Source organism: Oryx dammah, unplaced genomic scaffold (genome assembly GCF_014754425.2).
Source record: "Oryx dammah isolate SB20612 unplaced genomic scaffold, SCBI_Odam_1.1 HiC_scaffold_18, whole genome shotgun sequence".
In the NCBI taxonomy this organism is placed as follows: Eukaryota; Metazoa; Chordata; class Mammalia; order Artiodactyla; family Bovidae; genus Oryx; species Oryx dammah.
In genome coordinates, this window is record NW_024070202.1 from 65,704,682 (window position 1) to 65,725,498 (window position 20,817).

Genomic DNA, 20,817 nt, shown 5'->3' on the forward strand with positions numbered 1-20,817 from the left:
CTATACCTGATTGTGGAAAGCTGCTCAGGGCCCAGGGTGTGCCCTGCAAGGGAGAGGCTCCGAGATGCTGGAGCGGGGAGCAACTTCTCACTTACTACCCAGACACACTCAATCCCTGGCCACACCCTCTTCAAAGGAAGCAACTCAATCAAGTGGCTCCGGGGATCGTGAGGACTGGGAGAGCTCTGCAAGCTTGTCGGAGGAGGTGTGGAGAAGACTCAGGGTGTGAAAGGGAGGCAGAGGTACTGTTTTAGGACAGAGTCTTGTGGCCCCGAGGGTGCAGACAGGCCCTGGGGGATGCAATGGGCAGTTGAACTCAGTTCAACTCCAGGAAGGACGTTTTGCTGTCAGAGGTCCCCAGGGATGAGCAGGATGCCTGGGAAGGGAGGGGGAGGAGAGGTGGGGACTGCAGGTGTCAGGAGTTCTCCAAGCCAGGCCACCAGACTGCTTAGTAGAGAGACTCCTGCGCCAGGGAAGGGCAGTGGGCCCCAGGATGGCCCAGCGGCTCCCAGATCTCAAGCTCAGTGAGGGGGCAGGAGGGTCTGAGCTGGCTACTCACGATTGGCAAGGGGCCCAGCAAGCAGAGGACGCAGGCACCCCACAGCCTGCTGCCCATGGTGGGAGCTCGGCGACGGCTGCCTGGGTCAGCCTCGGTGGCCCTGCGCTCCTTCCACTGTCCCCTGTTGTCACCGCTGCCGGCACGCCCTCTGCTTCTCCTTCCCAGCTGGCTGTCTGCATAGACAGGAGCCAGTGAAGGGGACAGAACCCACTGAATATTCACCAGGATTACAGAACACCGTGCCCAGCTCCGCCACAGGCTCAGGGTAGAGCTCTGCATTCCCGGGGGGAGGGGTTGACTTTGTAAGTCTGCCCATGTCTGTCCTAACATTACCAAGGTCACAGACAAATGGCAGCCATAGGACTCCTCTTGCCCCAGTAGGTCAATATTCTTTATAATTTTCTTCTCTGAGCCCAGCCCTCTGAGGCCCCACCGTGGAAAGATTCCCCCCAAATGAAGGAGACTCAGCAAAGAAGAAGGCCTGAGTCCACACTCAGGGGGCCCAGTTTGGTTGTGATCTCAGCCTCATCCACAGGCCTGAAGGATGGGTTCGGAGCCCTGGGGACCCAGCAGAAGTGGGTAGGGTGTCAGTAGAGTCTGGAAAATAGGAATCTTAGAAAAGGAAGTGCAATCATGAAGTCCCCATGCACCCCCATGGGCTGGTCGTGAAGACAGTAGTTTCAGCAAAACCTTGTCTCTGTTCCCAGCAAGGATACCAGTCTGGATGGCGAGGTGAAGTCTGAAGGGACCCAGGCTCTGGACTTTACATGGGGGCTTGTCAAAGTCTCTTCAGAAGTCCATATGGAAACAGGGAAAAACAGGAAGCATGCAAGAAGATTCACGTAGCTCAGCCATCCTGAGTGGGGCAAAACCGGTGTTATCAGGGGCAGAAACAAGAGAACCTACACAGCAGCTCAGATTAATTTGAGTATCCATTACCCTTTCATTTTTATTATAGTTTCAAACTTTAAAATGAGGGATCTCAGTTGGCCAGGCTAGAAACAATGTTCTAAATTGCCCTGAACCTTGCACAGCACTGGGGTGTCTGGAAATCGCGTTAGATCTTTAAGCGTCCTGAAGGTGCCAGTACCTGGCTGGCCCCCGCCATCTGTGCGCAGGTCTGCAATCCCAGAGCTTCTCAGGCGGGACTCTGTGACACACACGTTTCCAGCCTGACGCCAATCATGAATGATGAAGCGCCTCGTCCCTGCCACATCTGGACTGAGGAATCATTTTACATCATCAGGGCTGTGTTTTTCCATTTGTGCTCATCACCAACAAAGAAAAATATTTTGAAAGGAAAGCGAGAAGCACCGCCAGCCCCGGACACGCCTGCCCTTGCACGAGCGTCTTCATGTCCTCGGCCATGACCTGGGGCAGGGCTCAATCACATCAAGCTTGCACATTCGCAGGGTGAAGCAGAGCCCCTCTGTTGACAGGCTGAGTAAGGATCAGTGCCAGACACAGAGCACCGAGCAGGTGTAGCTTAAAAGGAAAGCCAGAGCCTCCGTCCCCAGCTACAGAGAGGCAACAGTCCAAGGATAAAATCTGCAATCGATCACTGTTGATAATTAACATCAATTGGTGTTACTGAGGGTTAATAATTGATATTAATGCTACTACTGATTCTTATCTATTTGTCAATGCCTAGAGACAGTTTTCGGTGTCACAGCCAGCAGTCAGGGGCGGGGAGGAGGTGTGGCAAGGTACTAATATTATGTAAGGGATAAAAACCATAAAAACTGGGGTGCTGTTAAAATCCTACCATGAACAGGATGGCCCCCCACAACCGCCTGAAGAATTATCCACTCCAAAGGTCAATAGAATTAAGGTTGAGAGACCCTGATTTAATTGTTTGTGTTCCTCAAGCCTCCCCCAGGCCCACTATCCCTTCTGAATGGGCCGGGGTCATTGAACTTCCATCTCCAGCTATTTCTGTATCTGCTCAGGGTTTAAAGTTTGACTCCACCACTTGGAGTTCAATGGCAGACTTAAACAGGTCTCTCTCACACACACAGCGTGTGTGACCTTGGGCAAGTTATTTAACCTTTCTGAACCTCAGTTTTTCATTGAAAAACAGGCATGATACCTTCCTTGTTGGGTTTCTGGAATAAGCAGAAAAGGAAAGGCCTACAGAGAACCTCATACAGAGCATAACTCACAGAGAACATGTTATGAGGCTGGAGTCTCAGCAAAGAAAGTTAGAATAATCAATTCTTTGCATGGAAAATATAAGATTTAGCTCTTTAGCTCACATTTATGAAATATAAATTCTAGAAGGCTTAAAGTCCAAACTATAAAGCAGTAAGATTTTTTCCAAAAACGCAAATTTGTTTTTACAACCTCAGAAGAAGGGAAACTTTTTCTACATAAAAAGAAATCATAAAGAAAAGAGTAGTAAGTTTGAGCACATTGGCATTAATAAATATATATGTTCAAGAAAGAACCCTATAAATAAAACTACAAGCAAACTACAGACTGGTAGAAATATTTGTGACAAACAATGATAAAGATATAGTATTAAAACTTCATTTTAAAATACCTAAAAATTAATAATAAGAGGAAAATAATCCAATAGAAAAACAAGCAAAGGATATAAACAGCAATTCAGAAAATAAGTAAAATGGAAGCAATGAACAGAGAAAGAAATGCTCAACATCACTAATATTCAAGAAAATGAAAATTAAAATAATGAGTTACTCTTTTTTACTTATCACATTGCTAAAATTTTATGTCTGACAATATGATGTTTAGAATTATTTGGGGAAGTGGTACTTCTATATTGTACAGATGAAAGTGAACATTGGTACACACACTTTGAACAGACAGATATAATCTTTTATATCTATGAGTGAACCTACCCTATAAACCAGAAGTTCTATTCCTAGATATTTGTTCTAGAGGGCAGAATTATTTGTGTTGTTGCTGTTTGGTCATTAAGTCATGTCCAACTCTTTTGCAACCCCATGGACTGTAGCCCACCAGGCTCCTCTGTCCATGGGATTTTCCAGGCAAGAATACTGACGTGGGGTACCATTTCCTTCTCCAGGGGATCTGCCCAACACAGGGATTGAACCTGAGTCTCCTGCATTGCAGGCAGATTATTTACCACTGAGCTACAAAGGAAGCCCAGTATCATTTGTAAAATGCAGTAAAACCCAGAAAACAACACAAAAGTCCAAGGATAATGAAATAGCTAAATAAAATGTGTATATTCACACAACAGACTAGTATTTAGCATTGAAAGGGTAAACTAATTCTATTTGTATCAACAGGGAAAGATTTCAAAAAAACATACTTGAGGAACTTCTGCTTCCCTATAAAGCAGAGTAACAGAAAGTGATTTCAGTTCAGTTGCTCAGTCGTGTCTGACTCTTCGGACCCCATGGACTGCAGCATGCCAGGCTTCCCTGTCCATCACCAGCTCCTGGAGCTTGCTCAAACTCATCCATCGAGTCAGTAATGCTATCCAACCATCTCATCTTCTGTCATCCCCATCTCCTCCTACCTTCAGTCTTTCCCAGCATCAGGGTCTTTTCTAATGAATCGACTCTTTGCATCAAATGGCGAAAGTATTGGAGCTTCACCTTCAGCATCAGTCCTTCCAGTGAATATTCAGGACTGATTTCCTTTAAGATTTATTGGTTGGATCTCCTTGCAGTCCAAGGGACTCTCAAGAGTCTTCTCCAACACCACAGTTCAAAAGCACCAGTGGTCCAACACTTACATCCATATATGGCTACTGGAAAAACCACAGCTTTGGCTAGACATACTTTTGTTGACAAAGTAATGTCTCTGCATTTTAATATGCTGTCTAGGTTTGTCATAGCTTTTATTCCAAGGAGCATGCATCTTTTAATTTCATGGCTGTAGTCATCATCTGCAGTGATTTTGGAGCCCAAGAAAATAAATTCTGTCACTGTTTCCATTGTTTCCACATCTATTTGCCATGAAGTGATGGGACCAGATGCCATGATCTGAGTTTTTTGAATTCAACATCAGGGCACCTAATTGTGTCATCTGTGAACAGAGGTAATTTTATTTTTTCCTTTCCAATTTAGGTGCCCTTAATTTTTTTCTGGACGAATTATTCTGGCTAGAACTTCTAGTACACACTGACTAGAAGTGGCAAAAGTAGACATCCTGTCTTGTTCCTCACCTTAAGGAAAAACTTTCAGTCTTTCATTATTGAGTATGATATTCACTGTGGGTTTCATAAATGGCCTTTATCATGTTAGGGGAATTCCCTTTGGGGCTTCCCTGACGGCTCAGATGGTAAAGAATCCTCCTGCAATGTGGGAGACCTGGGTTCCATCCCTGGGTTAAGAAGATCCCCTGGAGGAGGCCATAGCAACCCACTCCAGTATTCTTGCCTGGAGAATCCCCATGGACAGAGGAGCCTGGCGGGCTACAATCTACGGGGTCGCAAAAGAGTCAGACACGACTGAGCGACTAAGCACATAAACAAATATAGATATACATACACGTACACATTTTTTAATGTCTGGAAACTCCCACATCAAAATTGTAAAAATAGAGAAAAAGGAAAGGGGAAAGGTATAGACTGTAGGCAATGGAATAGTTGCTTTGGCTCCAGTATTCCAAAGTTTTATTAAAAAAAAATGTAAAAAAAATGTGCACTCCTTGTAAAATTAAAATTAAGATCACAGCAGCTAGTGTTTAGTTTTTCCTTGTCACCAGTGGGTATTGTAGATGTCAGGGTAGAGTCTGTCCTCGCTACAAGCAGGTGGGATTTTTTTTTAATGGACTATCAGGTTTTTTCCTGAGAACCCCTCGAACCCACAGCAAAAGCCCCAGGGCACTTGACGGCACAGGCTTTTCAGTCCCACCTATGTCTGGTGCCCCCTGGTGGTGATGCTGAGTAACTGCTGCCTTTTCCTGAGGTCAGTGGGAGGGGCCAGGCTAGAAAGCAGCCCCTGCCTCAAAATGGCTCCAGGCATGTCCATAACTGGGGCTGGGGTCTTATAGCTAATGGACAGGCCTCAGGATGCAGCTCTTTCTGGATATTTGGCCCTGATCTCCTTGCTGGAGTGGGCTGCCGACAGAAGGTACTTGGCCAGAGCAAGGCTGGGGCGAGCCCTGTCCCTGGCTGAGTTTTAGCCCTCTCCCTGTTCCATGACTCTGTGCTTCCCTCAGGGGCAGGAACAGGCTAGCACAGGAGCTGGAGTCCTGGGGCCTCAGAGTGGATCCCTATGGACAGAAGCCCCATCCTTGGCCCTCTGGGAGGGAATCGCTTAGCTGAGGCTCTAGAGCTCCGGCTGCTTGAAGCCATGGGCCCTCCCACGTGTGTCTATGACCCAGCTTTGCCAGAAGCTGGGGTCAGGGCTCAGCCTCTGTCTGGAGTCATAGTTCAGTCTGTGACCTCTTTCGGGTCAGAGTTGGATCCGGTTCGGAGCTCAGTCTGGCGCTGGGTCAGGGCTCAAGTCTCCATCCAGGGTCAGATCAGGAGGAGGACCAGGGCCGAGCCTCTGGGCTCTGAGGGCCAATCCGTTTCTCTTCTCGGGTTTTCAGGTCAATCTCAGAGTCCCAGAGTGATTTTTTTCCCTGAGCAGAAATTATGGCCCCGCAGGAGCACCTGCTCAGTGGGGGTGGGGCAGGCTGGGACAAGGCAAATGGGCAGGGGTGGGGGAGGCGCACTGCAGCCAGGCAGCACCGAGACAATGTGACAGTTTGTTTTCCTCTAACTGAAGAAGGCGCTCACTTTGATTTGTGTATGGATAACTCGTTTCTTGATAAACTTTAAACTTCCCGCAGACTTTGCCCTCCTCCCAGAGCAGGCTTTCTCCAGCCAGGCCTGACAAGAGGCACTACGTGAGCGAGCTACAGGACCAACCGCCCCTGGCACATGCCCAGTGTGGATAATTGTCCCTATTTTGCAGAAGGAGAAACCAAGGTGCCCGAGGTCACCTGGGAAAGTGTTCTCTGAGTTGGGACTGGGATCCAGGTCTCCAGGTTTCCAGCCCCAGAAGCTGTCTGTGGCCCAAGTTGCATGCTGTCATTCATGGCAAGATTCTGACTCGTTTCAAATGCTTATTTTGGTGTTGAAGAGGCTATTACACACTAACTAAAGGTGCTGAATCGGGAAGATCCCCTGGAGAAGGGAATAGCAACCCACTCCAGTACTCCTGCCTGGGAAATCCATCCCATGGACAAGGGAGCCTGGTGGGCTACAGTCCACGGGGTTGCAAAAGAGTCAGACACAACTTAGTGACTCAACAACAAAGGCGCTGGGAGCAGAGTCCCTAGAGCTCTGGGACATCATCACCAAGGAAAGGCGCCCACCAGCCCCACTGAGAGGGGAAAATGAAGTGGCACCCCCCCCGTGGCCCTCCCTTGCACCCGGCACACCAGACTTTCTGGATGGGGCAAGGTACCCCCTGCAGCAGAGAAAGAACTCCGTGGCCGATGAGGGATGGACCGCTTCACCCACTCTTCTCACAGTAGGGAGATCGTGGCCCAAAGAGGGCAGGAGACCTACCCAGGGTCACACAGCCAGTCAAAAGCAGAGCTAGAGTGCCATGCGGCCAGCCACTTCTCCCTGAACCACAAGAGAAGGGGCACTGCCCATGAAATGTGGCCCTGTATCCAGAGATCATACTGGGATGCCAGGGCTCGGGCCTGAGGGCCAGTGGAGAGCAGCAGCGGCGGGGGGGGCAGGGGGGGAGTCCAGGCCTGAAGCCCCACAGGTGGTGGGCTTTGTGCTGCACAAGACTCTCCATGGCCAGTGGTCAGGAGAGGGCAGGAGTGGCCGGAGAGACCAGGGGTGGCAGGTTCTTCACAATAAATGAATTTCTGCTACAGGTGACAATATGGATGAATCTCAGAAACAAAAGATGGAGGAAGCATCCTGGAAAGCTATCTACAATGTGCTATCATTTCCAAAAAGAAGAGTTCAGTTCAGTTCAGTAAACAATAAATCAATTAGGCACTTAGGCTTGCTTGCATAATAAAACCCCCTTTTCTTAAGCAAAGGAATGATAAACACAAAATTCAAGACACTATATACCTCTAAGGGTCTTCAGAGAGTAGCTGAAACACAACCAGATGCGAATTACTGGAAATGTTCTAACTGGGGAGATGAATGATGGGCTCATGGGTATTTATTATATGATTGAACTTTATTACTTTATGTTCTTTATATTATATGTATTATATTATTAAACTTTATATTTTACCTCTACAGTAATGACTATTTTTATCAAATTTGGCCTTCCCTGGTGGGTCAGAAGGTAAAGGATCTGTCCACAACACGGGAGACCTGAGTTCGATCCCAGGGTTGGGAAGATCCCCTGGAGAAGGGAAAGGCTATTCACTCCAGTATTCCTGCCTGAAGAATTCCAAGGATAGAGGAGCCTGCCAGGCTATAGTCAATGGGATAGCTAACTGCCGGACACATATCAAATTTACCACGTGCCAGACCCTTTAATAAGCTTATGATATCCATGAGCTCATTATATCCTCACAACAGCTCTGTGAGGTGGGTGCCCATTTTACAGATGAAGAAACAGAGGCACCAGTGATTTGTTGGAGATCGTATAGCTGATATGAGATCCCAGATTCTAATCCAGGCAGTCTGATTCCAGAGCCTGTGACCTAAACCCCTCTACCAAGCTACATATATTATTTATAAGTATGTTATTTTTAATGTAACTTTTAAAAGTTAAAATGTACAGGGAGAGATATGTTCCACATGAGATATCGATGTCCCCACCTGTTCTTCCCTTCCTCTAGTAAAATCCTTCCCTCCATCCTCACCTTTCCACCTCCCTTCCCATCTCCTCTCTGCCTACCCAACAGCCCACACTCATCTTCTCTGGGCACCCAGCTTTCATTTGCAAGCAGGGAAACTGGAGCAGTCAAGGTAGATGTGCTGAGCCGAGAAGATTAGTGGAGGAAGCCTCCCTGGTCCCCACTTCAAGGACCTGAGGGCTGGACCAGAGCTGCCTACCCTGGCTTGGGAGGGGCAGTGAGTGAAGGAGGGTCTGGCTGTCCTCTGACACCTTCTCTTGGCTTCTCCCTGCAGTGTGGTCCTCACTCTCCCCAAAGCAACCGGCCTGGCCCCACCCAACCCCTTTATTTATAAACTGTATGTCCCTGTGTCCCTGCCTGTCACTTCTGTTTGTCCAAAGCCTTCCTCTGAGGACCAGAGGTCCTGGGGCACTGGGAGGGGCCCGGGGCAAGCTGTGTTCAGGGATGTTCAGCTGTGCCCCTCCACCTGCTCAGGAACCTTCAGGGACTCCCATGAAGGCTGCAGGACCTGATGCATAGAACTTGCTCAAAAATTGGTAGTTGTCCCCATTTAAAATGTTAATTTCTGTTGTTTCCTCCCAGGAGCAATTCCAGATGGCTTGGTCAAGTCCCTCAAAGTTGGGAGGGGAGGGCAGGTGACCATCTTCACTCACACAGCAAGGCAGTTTGAGGTTCTCTCCTCCTGGCTGCACTGTCTTTCTACTCCATGCTTCCTACCAGTACGGAGAAATGGAAAGAACTTGGGCCCAGACCATGGCTTTGAGTCCTGGCTCTGCCCTTGCTAGCTGTGCAACTTTGAGTTGGTTGCGTAACCCCTCTGACTTATAGTTTCTTCATTTTTAAAATATAAGCATGTCTGCTTTGTTCTATACTTGATACCCAGAACAGTGCTTGACAAGTAATAGTATCTCCAGAAACATTTCTCCATTAAATGAACGAGCGAATCCCTAAATCTCAGCTCATTTACCAGTATCAAGCAAACCAATATGGGTGAGAAATCTTGCACAGAGCAAACACACAGCAGGGCATTGTAGATGGGCCTCCCCTTTGCCCCTTCATGGACCACTCTGAGGGCTCTAGCCTCCCTTCTGATCCCATCCAGGATCCTCCATCTCCAAAGCCCAGATCATCCTGAAATTCCCAGGCACCAAGCGCCTGGAGCCAAAGGGGCCGGCTCAGAGAGCCCCAGCCAGCCTCCTCCGCAGCAGCTCCTCTGGCCTCTGCTCCAGCTTCCCTGCCTATCCTGTGGTCCCTTCAGTCAGTGCCTAGAGAAACAGCACCTCCAGCTTCCTCGTGAGGCCCAACCTGCAAGGCCTGCAGCCCCGGACACCCCTCTCTCTATTCTCTTTGGTTTGGTGAACATTTCCCTCTCTCCATGACCAGAGGAGGTACACAGGTGGGCAGGCTGAGCGAGATGAGAGCAGGGAGCTAGGTGAGTCTGACAACCATTCCCAGGTACCCACTGTGTTCAGAGCGATTCTGGAGGCTGTAAAGGCCTTCCCAGAAATGGATCGGGGCTGCCCCATGGGGATGGGGCAAGGCAGAGACAAGAAATGACCTCCATGAAAAGCAGCCAGAGACGAGAGCTAGGGAAGGCTCAGGCAGCAGAGAGAGCTCCAGTCCAAGTGGGGATGGAGCCCCCAGGTGAGGGAGGGAAGAGCCTTTATCTCTGGCCTCAGTTTTTCCAGCTCTTTAATGGGGGCAGGAGTGTAGATATGGGGGATTTGGTCAACTATCTGTCATCCCCGACTCTTCTCAGCTTCCTAGCATTATCACATATCACATTATCACAGCTTGCTCCCACGGTCCCCATGGTCCCCACATCCAGACATGGCTGTCCTAGGACACCCAAGAGAACAGGAAGCTTCTACTCCCAGCCTGGCCTGCTAAGGAGCCCTACCCACCCCCTTCTCGACTCCCTCCTCAATCTATTACACCCCAGAACCTGCCTTGCAGAGCCCACGAGGGATTAGCAGCCATCAGGGGGAGAGGGTAGGACCACGTGAGCATGAGATTGGAGCTGAGAAACAGTCCCCTTGCTCAGCCCTGGGCAGGGACCTCTCTGGCTTCCTCAAGAGCTGGCCTGAGGTGCAGGGTGGTGCTTCCGCCCTCAGAAGCCCCAGCGCGTGTGGAATAAAGGCCCGGTCTGTGGGCGCTGCCCAGCCCCCCTCCTCCCTCGGCAGGGCGTTACGTCTGGGTCTCCAGCGCGGGCATCAGGGCCGAGAGGGGTGGGAATGATGGTGCACGTGGCCAGCCTCTGTGAAAGCCCACCATGACTCACCTTCCTCTCACCTCCATGCTGTTGCCAAACTAACTTGGGGGAGGGGTGCCCCAGGTGCCCCAACCCAGGAGAAGCTCAGGCAACTGGGAAGAATGAGCTAAGTACAATCCTAGAAGGTGACGGGCCCACTTGTCTCTCTTTCACCCTCTCCTCTTGCACCTGCCCTCAGGAGAGGGTTCTCACCTTCTAGAGCTGGACAGACCCCGTCCTGGCCGTGTGGGTTATCGCGTCTCCCGACGCAAGGCCTCCAGCCCTCTGCCCATCCCCCACAGAAAATGCAGAGCCCAGAGGGTCTTAGCTGCCGAGGCATGAGCTGGGGTCTGAATATAAAGACCCCTCCCAGGCCCATACATGGGGAGAGGCTTTCCGCCGTGTGATTTGGAAAAAGCCTTTGAGAAAATCCTAGATCCAAGAGGGGTTTCCTGGACTCTCAAATTCAGTCCTCCTTGTACAGTTGGGGAAATCGAGGCCCAGAGAGAAGGAATGAAGCCAGGGTTTCATGGGAAGTGGGTGTCAAAGGCAAGCCCAGAACCCCGGGCCCGGACTCCTAGCCCACGTCCACTGCTCTGGTGGCAAGGGAGCCCCCGGGTGCCCAGCACGTCCTGGTGGCCCTGGGTCAGCCTGTTTCCAAGGCTCTATATGAGATGTGGTTCAGCTCGGACTTACCCCCGGCCCACACCACCTTTGCCCACAGCTTGGGGAGATTGGCATGGACATGAGACTCCTCTGGTTCCAGCACAATGAAGGCCAGTCAATGATTCATGAAGGCCCTTTTCCAGGAAGCCTTCGCTATGTACTCCAGGCGCCTGCTACTGGCCACAGTACAAGCCCCCCTGGACCGGGCCGGATGGGGATTAATCAGTGACGGGCCCTGAGAAAGGTCCTCCCCATCCTTCAGGCAGACTGTAAGCAGCCCACCCCTAACCCCTAGCCTCTCCCTCTCTCTGTGTGTGTCTCTCAACCTTTGTAATCTATCTGTGTCTTCTGATAACTGGTTATTTTTCTCTCTTTCTGAGTCTCTCCCCTACCCCCTCCTTCTCAGGCTCTCTCTTGCACACACACACACACACACACACCCTTACCTGCCTCTCCCATCCCCAGGGGCCCCAATACCCTCACCCTGAACTCAACACTTGTCTCTCTTTCACCCTCTCCCCTTGCACCTGCCCTCAGGAGAGGTTCTCATAGAATAAGCACACCCCCATCCCTGAGGTTTTAAATAGAGGAATCTGAAAGCCGAGGAGCCCTCAGAGACGACACCCAGGCCACAGTGACAACATGTGCTCTGTGGAAGATCGGTTGTCCAAAACAGTCACCGAATTGCTTTCAAAAGAGAGTTCTATGGACAAAAATAAGTTTGCTGAACACTGGCTTCAACAAGTTCTTTATTGAAGGACTTGTCAAAATGTCTACTACGATGAGTTTCCCAGAGGGTGATGTGTTTTTCAAAATTACCTCAGCCCCTGGGAAAACCGGTCAAGAGCTGAGGCAACCACAGAGGGCAGGAGAACCGCTCACACCGTTCACTCAGGCCGTGTCTGGCCACATGAATGGCACCTGTCAGTAAAATCCCATGGCTGCTAAGCTTTGTCTCAAAGCTAATTCTCCAGAATTTTCCCTCCAGCTTGAGGCGGCTTCGCAGGGAGAAAGAGGGAAAGAAAAGTGAGCAGGGAGCTGGGAGTCCTCAGAATTTTCTGGAACTGAAGGTTTGGGCCCGATGGAAACATTCCTAGGCTTGGTGTCTCGAGGCCCCACATTCCTGGAGGCAGATGCCGTGGCTCCTCCCAGGCCGGGAGGTCAGCAGTGCCAGCAGTGGAAATTCTTGGAGTTCGTCTCGGATGGAAGGTGCTGCCGGCTCATCAGTCACAACCCGGACACATCAGCTAATCCTGGAACTTCACGAACAGTTTCACAGAGTCATCCTCTCCACAGAGCCCAGGAATCCTCTTGCAGGGTGTGGAGCAGATACAGAGCAGCGAGGCAGCGGGGGGGGGGGGGGGGTGGGCAAACAGGCAGGGGACAGAGAGATACAAGTGTACAGAGGACCGGTAAATGCCCGTGTCCCTGTCTTTGCTGCTAAGACCTGGAAATATGGGTGAACACACAGTATGCTAGAACAGGAGCTCACAAATACTTCTTTCAAAGTTGCAGGTGTATGCTTGTTGGCTCACACCTGCCAGAGGCTATAGACAGCGAGGGGCCATGTGCCCCTGGCCTGCGGGAGAGGTTGCCTCCCAAACTGGCCTAGGTCAATGATTTGACCTAAGACACAAAACTAGTTCCATCCTTCTCGAACATGGAACTCACCTCCCAGTGCTGATTCACAGGAATGTCAGCTGAAGAAGCGTGGTATGTGAAAATAGAGGTTGCCAGCATTTTTATCAAATGTATAATTTGTTATGCATTTCTCACTGGCCAAAAAGGTAAAAACACCACCACGTTATGTGTAATCTGCCCAAGCAAGAAGAGCTGACTTGGCGAGGGCAAGGAGGGAGTCTGATCTCTACCAGGCTCCCAGGAACTTGCTTTTCCCAGCAGGCAGGTCCACTGGGACTACCTGGAACTCAGCACATGCTCGTCTGCTCTGTGGTCTGGGTAATGTGCCTTCAATGTGTTCAGAAACTCAAGCTCGGCGATTTAAAGGTTTCCTTGGAGTTCAGACAAATCACCCCAAACATGTGAGATGTTCACATCAATTCAGTGGCAAGCAGATGCTACAGGAGGTTGCACGGTCACCTCGGGCATCACTGATTCCTGCTTTATAGCCATCACTCCACCACACCCACATCCACCAAAGTATATTGACACCTAGCATGACCTGGGCATGACCTACAGCTGTCAATGTCTACGTGATTATGACTAACTTTATTGGTTTTATGGGTTTAGGTTGTTTGGTTGTTTTGTTTTGTTTTGTTTTTAGTTCCTTAGAGGCATAGGTCATCTAAATTGCATTCTGGAAAATATAAGTGAATGAAAGTCACTCAGTCAGGTCCGACTGTTTGTGGCCCCATGGACTGTAGCCCACCAGGCTCTTCTGTCCATGGAATTCTCCAGGCAAAAATACGGGAGTGGATAGCCATTCCATTCTCTAGGGGATCTTCCTGACCCAGGGATCAAACCCAGGTCTCCTGCATTGTAGGCAGATTCTTTACTGTCTAAGCCACCAGGGAAGTCTGAAAAATATAAGCTAAGTTTTCTTAAAAAATAAAAAATAAAACGCACATTAAGTAAGAGATCAAGGATATGTTAACCACTTTTCAGACTGTTCGAGAGTTCTGTCAATGGTGAGCTCCCATCCTCTGAATTCTTTGGGTTTGCTTCTTTTGGACTAATCTCATTGGTTGAATTCACTGAATCTCTCTTTCTCTCTCCCTCCCTCCCTCCCTCTCTTTCATTTTTCTCCCCAATGACAATACTTTTCTCCCTCCACATTGTAGTTCCATTGGCTCAAGCAGTAGCTTGTTGAAAATGTATACCAGCTCCCGCTTCCTGACCACAGCCAGGCCAGTCCTCCCAGACTCATATTCTCCATGGAGGGCAGGGAGGCTTCATGTAAACTGAGCATAGCACCTGGTGTTGGACATCTTTTAAGATACATGACCATGAGCAGAGGAGGTTTCTTTAGCCTTTGGCCAGGGATTGGTCCTGGATGAGGCTGTAAGAGCTAGCAGAGCACTGGGTCTGTGTACCTGCACAAAGCTGTCCCTTGACTCTCCCATGAGAATCACTGGCAGGTTCTCAGGACAGATCAGAGGATGATCCAAATACAGTACTGTAGGAATGAGTTCTCCTCCATCACATACGGTTTCTAATTTGGACTTACTGGATAGACACCTCTAAAAAAAAAGTCTATCTGCAATGCAGGAAACCCAGGTTCAAGCCCTGGGTTGGGAAGATCCCCTGGGGAAGAAGATAGCAATCCACTCCAGTACTATTGCCTGGGAAATCCCATGGGCAGAGGAGCCTTGTAGGCTACAGTCTACGGGGTCGCAAAGAGTTGGACACGACTGAGTGACTTCACTTTAAAGAGAGAGAGAGAATGCACTCTTTTTTTCCCAACTAGAGGCGATGTGCAACATACACGTCTTGTGTGGCAGGGGCACCTATCTACCAAAAGCATCCCACAACGGTTGAGCTGGACAAGATCTTGGGGGTCTTTCATCCTGCTAATGATACTTTAACCCTTTAAGTGCTGAGCTGCGGAGAGGTCTAGGGGAGGCTAGAGACTAGAGAAGCACCAGGGTAGCCCGAGACCAGACAGCTATGGGTGAGGGGTAGAGGGAGGTACTTGCAGAGCTCAAAACATATGGTGTTTTTTTTAATATTAACACATACATGCTACTATATATACACTAGATAACCAACAAGGACCTACAGAGAACTATATTCAGTATTTTTAATAATCTATAAGGGAAAAGATTCTGAAAAAGGAGATAGATATATAGATAGATAAATAGATAGATAGATAGATATGATGTTGCTGCTGTTTAATCACTAAGTCCGACTCTTTGCGACCCCATGCACTGTATAGCCTGCCAGGCCCCTCTGTCCATGAGATTTTCCAGGCAAGAATACTGGAGTGGGTTACCATTTCATTCTTCCAGGAATCTTCCCAACCCAGGATCAGGATCAAACCCACATCTCCTGCACTGGCAGGTGGATTCTTTACTGTTGATCCATCAGGGAAGCCATATATATATATATATAAACTGAATCTCTTTGCTTTACACCTGAAACTAACACAACAGTGTAAATCAACTATACTTCAATTAAAAAAATAAAAATGAAAAAGTTAATAGGGAAGAAATTAAAAAGAAATAAATCTTTCTAATTCATTAAACTTAAGTTCATGTTTAATATATTTAGTAATATGTTTGACTTGTACTCAACTTGGTGCCATTTAGTATTTAATTTAAGTAAAATTTGTTACTTAAAAATATTTTTTAAAACAAACAAAAAAGAATTGGTGAGGCCATACTAACCACATGGCCTAAGGCCAGTTCTGCCCTGGTCCCATTCCTCATCAATACACTGGAAAAAACAGAAACATAAGCACACATCTATATACTGAGAATAAGGTTTATTAAAATGAAGTAGAGTCATCTAAGCAAGACACGCTTGTTACAATTCCTGGGCTCCCTTCCCCTGCAGCCTCTCTGCACACCAGGGCCCGAGGTGTTGGTGGAACTGTTTCCTAAGGGCCAGGAATGAGGGCCCTGTTGGTAAGAGCCTCATTTGCCTTTCTTACTTCTAGAATTTCCCCTTTTGAGGCACCAGGGACAGTAAACATCACCACCTGTGGGTCCTCGGCCCCCAGAAATGGCCCCTCCCTGGCCCCCAGATCATAGCAAATTCCACTCATCGTCCTCATTGTATTCTAATCCTAAAGAAAACAAGGCGTCATGCCCAGCAGCTCGACCATAAAACATTAATCACTATCTCCTTCCTTGAGAGGCTCCTGTCCAGTGAAGGTGTGACCCCCAGGAATGATGGAAAAATCCTAATGGCTCAGCACGTGGCCGGGCCACGCTATGGGTGGAGACTCCTGGCACCAGTCCCTCCAGTGCTTTTCCAGACTGGCTCCTGGCTTTGGTTGCAAGGACACTGAGGGCCAGCCTGGGAACCCCAATAGGGAGTGAGCCCTGTTTGCTTCTACCAAATCCCCAAAAGGCACCATGTCCTTGAGGCTAGGTGGCAAATGGATTCCCTAAGCCACCCACAGTCTTTCATTTGGGCCCTCTTGGAGCTCACATGAGCTTTGGAGATGGACAAGGATGCTAGGTTCAGGGAGAGTTATGGGGCTCTAACCCCACTGAAAAATTCTGAAAGAGATGGGAATACCAGACCACCTGACCTGCCTCTTGAGAAACCTATATGCAGGTCAGGAAGCAACAGTTAGAACTGGACATGGAACAACAGACTGGTTCCAAATAGGAAAAGGAGTACGTCAGGGCTGTATATTGTCACCCTGCTTATTTAACGTCTATACAGAGTACATCATGAGAAACACTGGACTGGAAGAAACACAAGCTGGAATCAAGATTGCCAGGGGAAATATCAATAACTTCAGATATGCAGATGACACCACCCTTATGGCAGAAAGTGGAGAGGAACTAAAAAGACTCTTGATGAAAGTGAAAGAGGAGAGTGAAAAAGTTGGCTTAAAGCTCAACATTCAGAAAATGAAGATTATGGCTTCTGGTCCCATCACTTCATGGCAAATAGATGGGGAAACAGTGGAAACAGTGTCAGACTTTATTTTTGGGAGCTCCAAAATCACTGCAGATGGTGACTGCAGCCATGAAATTAAAAGACGCTTACTCTTTGGAAGGAAAGTTATGACCAACCTAGATAGCATATTAAAAAGCAGAGACATTAGTTTGGGTCCGTCTAGTCAAGGCTATGGTTTTTCCAGTGGTCATGTATGGATGTGAGAGTTGGACTGTGAAGAAAGCTGAGTGCCAAAGAATTGATGCTTTTGAACTTTGGTGTTGGAGAAGACTCTTGACAGTCCCTTGGACTGCAAGGAGATCCAACCAGTCCATCCTAAAGGAGACCGGTCCTGGGTGTTCATTGGAAGGACTGATGCTGAAGCTGAAACTCCAATACTTTGGCCACTTCATGCGAAGAATTGACTCATTGGAAAAGACTCTGATGCTGGGAGGGATCAAGGGCAGGAGGAGAAGGGGACGACATAGGATGAGATGGCTGGATGGCATCACGGACTCGATGGACGTGAGTCTGAGTGAACTCCGGGAGATGGTGATGGACAGGGAGGCCTGGCTGAGAAGGCAATGGCACCCCACTCCAGTGTTCTTGCCTGGAGAATCCCAGGGACGGCGGAGCCTGGTGGGCTGCCGTCTATGGGGTCACACAGAGTCGGACACTACTGAAACGACTTAGCAGCAGGGAGGCCTGGCATGCTGCAATTCATGGGGTCGCAAAGAGTCAGACACGACTGAGCGACTGAACTGAACTGAACTGAACTGAACTGAACCCCACAGAGGTCTCATGGCATCTATGTCTGACCAGTTGACCAACCCCAGTCCTGATCCTCTCTGGAGCCCTTCTCCCTGGAAGAGAAGGATATATCAAAAGGAAAATACAAGTCTATGTGCGTGTGTGTGCTCAGTCACTTCAGTCGTGTCCACCTCTTTGCAACCTTATGAACTGCAGCCCGCCAGGCTCCTCTGTCCATGGGGTTCTCCAGGCAAGAATACTGGAGTGGGTTGCCATGCCCTCCAGTGGGATCTTCCTAACCCAGGGATCAAACCTGCGTTTCCTGCGGCTACTGCACTGCAGGTGGATTCTTTACCACTGAGTCACCCTACAAGAATCCCAGATTCCTGGATATTTAGAAGCCCAGGACTGAACTGATGCAGGAGGTCATATATATGTGTGACTAAAAGGCAACCTTGAGTTGACCTAAGCATTACTCACAGGTCTCTGGCTGATGTCCCCTATAAAGGACTTTGCAAAAGCATGCAAAAAGGTGTGACTCAGAACAGATGAGGCAATTGTGAAATCATAACTTTTTGCTCTTGTGAGTTTAATGGAGGGATAAATATCCTAAGATTCAGTAACTGCTGAATTACATCCTGCTTCCTTCTGGGCCAAGTGCTGAGGGCACAGTCTTCCGGGCCAACTGAGCCACCTTCACGCGCAGGTCTCCCCTGAACCGTGGGAGGCCCAGTGCAGGAAGCAGCCTGTTATCTGGTCTCAGCATGGATGCAGCTGGGGGAAGGGGGGTTGGTGATAGGTGGCCACCCCCCTCCATCAAAGCACCTCATGTGTGTAGTGGCTTGAATGCTCAGCAGCTGGGGAACCAAGGCTGAGTCATAGAACATTCCAGGAAATATACTCTCTCCATTAAATTTTGATGAACAAAACAGACAAGAGTTATGATTGCTTCAGAAGCTCTGCTTCAATTCAGTTACTCTCCTAAAGCCTCCCCTCTGTGCCGGGCTGGACAGAACACGAGCAGAGTTGGGGATGACCCTTGGGAGAAAGAGGACCTAAAGCCCTGAACCCATAGGCTGGAAGATGAGGAGTCTGGGGCAGCCTGGCCCCATATGCTTTTGCCCCCAGGCCTGAATGGTGCATTATTATCCCTCAGGGTGTAGCATTGCCCTACTCCTTCCCAGAGGAAGGACGACCTCTGGATGAAGAAGTTTATCAGACATTTTCCTCCCAAATAGAGAGAGGGGCAGTCAGGCCTGGCCGGCACTGGGTGGGGCCAGTGCCAGAGGAGCAGTCTTGGGCCAGGTGTTAAGAACAGGCCCCAAGCAGACACAATATCCAGCTGGCCCCCAAATAAACGGCATTTCTCCTGGTGCTGGAATCCCCTTCAGGCAGTTATTGTTTTCCCTTATTTTTCCTCTCAACACCCTCCAGGCAAAGCAAGCCTAGCTGGCCCAGAGGTAAATTTAGTGGGAGTCTTGACAAAATGGGACAGCACCACATAGTAGAAAGAGCCCAATCTTTGAAGCCAGACAGAGCAAATTCAAACCCCAGTTTGGCCACAAACACAGTGTGTGGGCTTGGGCAAATTATTTCATCTTCAGGGCCCTTAGCATCCTCTAGAAAAGAAGGCTGTTATCTCTGCCTTCCAAAGGTATTGTTAAGATTAGAAAAGCTGTATGTGAAGTCCAAGGGGAGTTCCTCAACCTCTTCTTCAGGCTCTGTATCCTGGCAGTAAAATTCTAGAAGTTAAAACTAAACAATTAACTAAGAAAGGCCCTTCTCTGGAATGGTCAGAGGATGGCAAAGGAAGAGCGGCGGTTAAGGTGGGGGTGCCCAGGGCCCCTGATGAGGACTGAGAGGGCTTCACACTGGGGAGGAGGGGACAAGATAAGGAGATAAGCCCAGAAGGGCTGTGAGAGAGAGTCTCGACACACCTGCTTGGGTGGGCCTAGCTGCCACAGGCTAGCCGAGACCCTGTTTCCATGGCCTGGCCTGCACCCTCCCACTCATAGCAGCTTGCCCTCAGCCTGGGAGGTGCAGAGGCAGTGTGCATGGACCGAGGCCCTAGCTGTCACTCGTAGTGGCCCACTGCACACTGGGATAAGAAAGCCTGCTCCAGCCACACTGACCTCACCACCTCCACAGGCCAAGTTGCCACTGTTATCACCATCAGCAAAGCCCCCCCACAGAGGGAGGCAGGACCTGGGCATCTCTTAGAGCAGAGTGGGGGTGCCAGGACCTTCCCAGTCACCCCTGACCTGCCATTTTGGCCCAGTGAGATATCTGGTGGTCCTTGGAGTCTCCCAGACTCTGGGCCTCCATTATTGGGCACTAGGTTTCCCCAGGTACTTGTCCCTATTTTGAGAAACTAGCCCTAATAGTGTGTGTGTGTGTGTGTGAGGGGCCTGCATCCAAATATCAGCTTGGCAAAGATCTGTCCTGAGACTCGGGCCTGTGTCTGAGGATCCTCTTGCCTCCACTGAATGAGGGTATGCACGCCTGCTGTGCCCCCAGTAGCAGGGGGCCACATGTGGGATGGGATTTTGTGATCTGAAGAGGGCTGGACGGAGCCTTTCCAGCCTGCACCGGCCTTGGGCTGCACCAGGACAGGTGTAAAGGCAGGAGCAGACAGAGGGGCCCTTTTCTGGCTTCCTATCCCCCTGGGGCAGAGGTCAGGCCACTCTGATCTCTTCTGCCCTGGGGATGCCCTGACAAAAACCATGGGAAGACGCCCATCCTCACAGAATGTGGCTCATGCTTTCAGAGCAGAGGAACCCTTCACACATGCACACACACAGACACACAGACACACACACAGACACACACACACAGACACACACACACAGACACACACACAGAGACACACAGACACACACAGACACACACACAGACACAGACACACACACAGACACACAGACACAGACACACACACACACACGCTCCCCGCCCCCCGCCAGGCCCTAAAGAACTGAGGGACTTTTCCCCTCTTAGCTACTGCACGTCACCTCTCCCCAGCCTCCCCTGCACCTCTCACTAACCTCACTCTGATGGCTGAGTCCATCTCCACCTCCGCCCCCAGAGCTGAGCCCCCCAGGCAGAGTCCAGCCCCAGGGCAGGTGCGTCAGAAATGTGCGAAGGACCAGAGAAAGAGTGGCCCAGGCAGTCCCTGGTGCTCCCTGGGCTCTGTTCTAAGGAGGGGGTTAGAGAGAACCCTCAAGCTGTCACACTTCAATCCTGCAAGAGC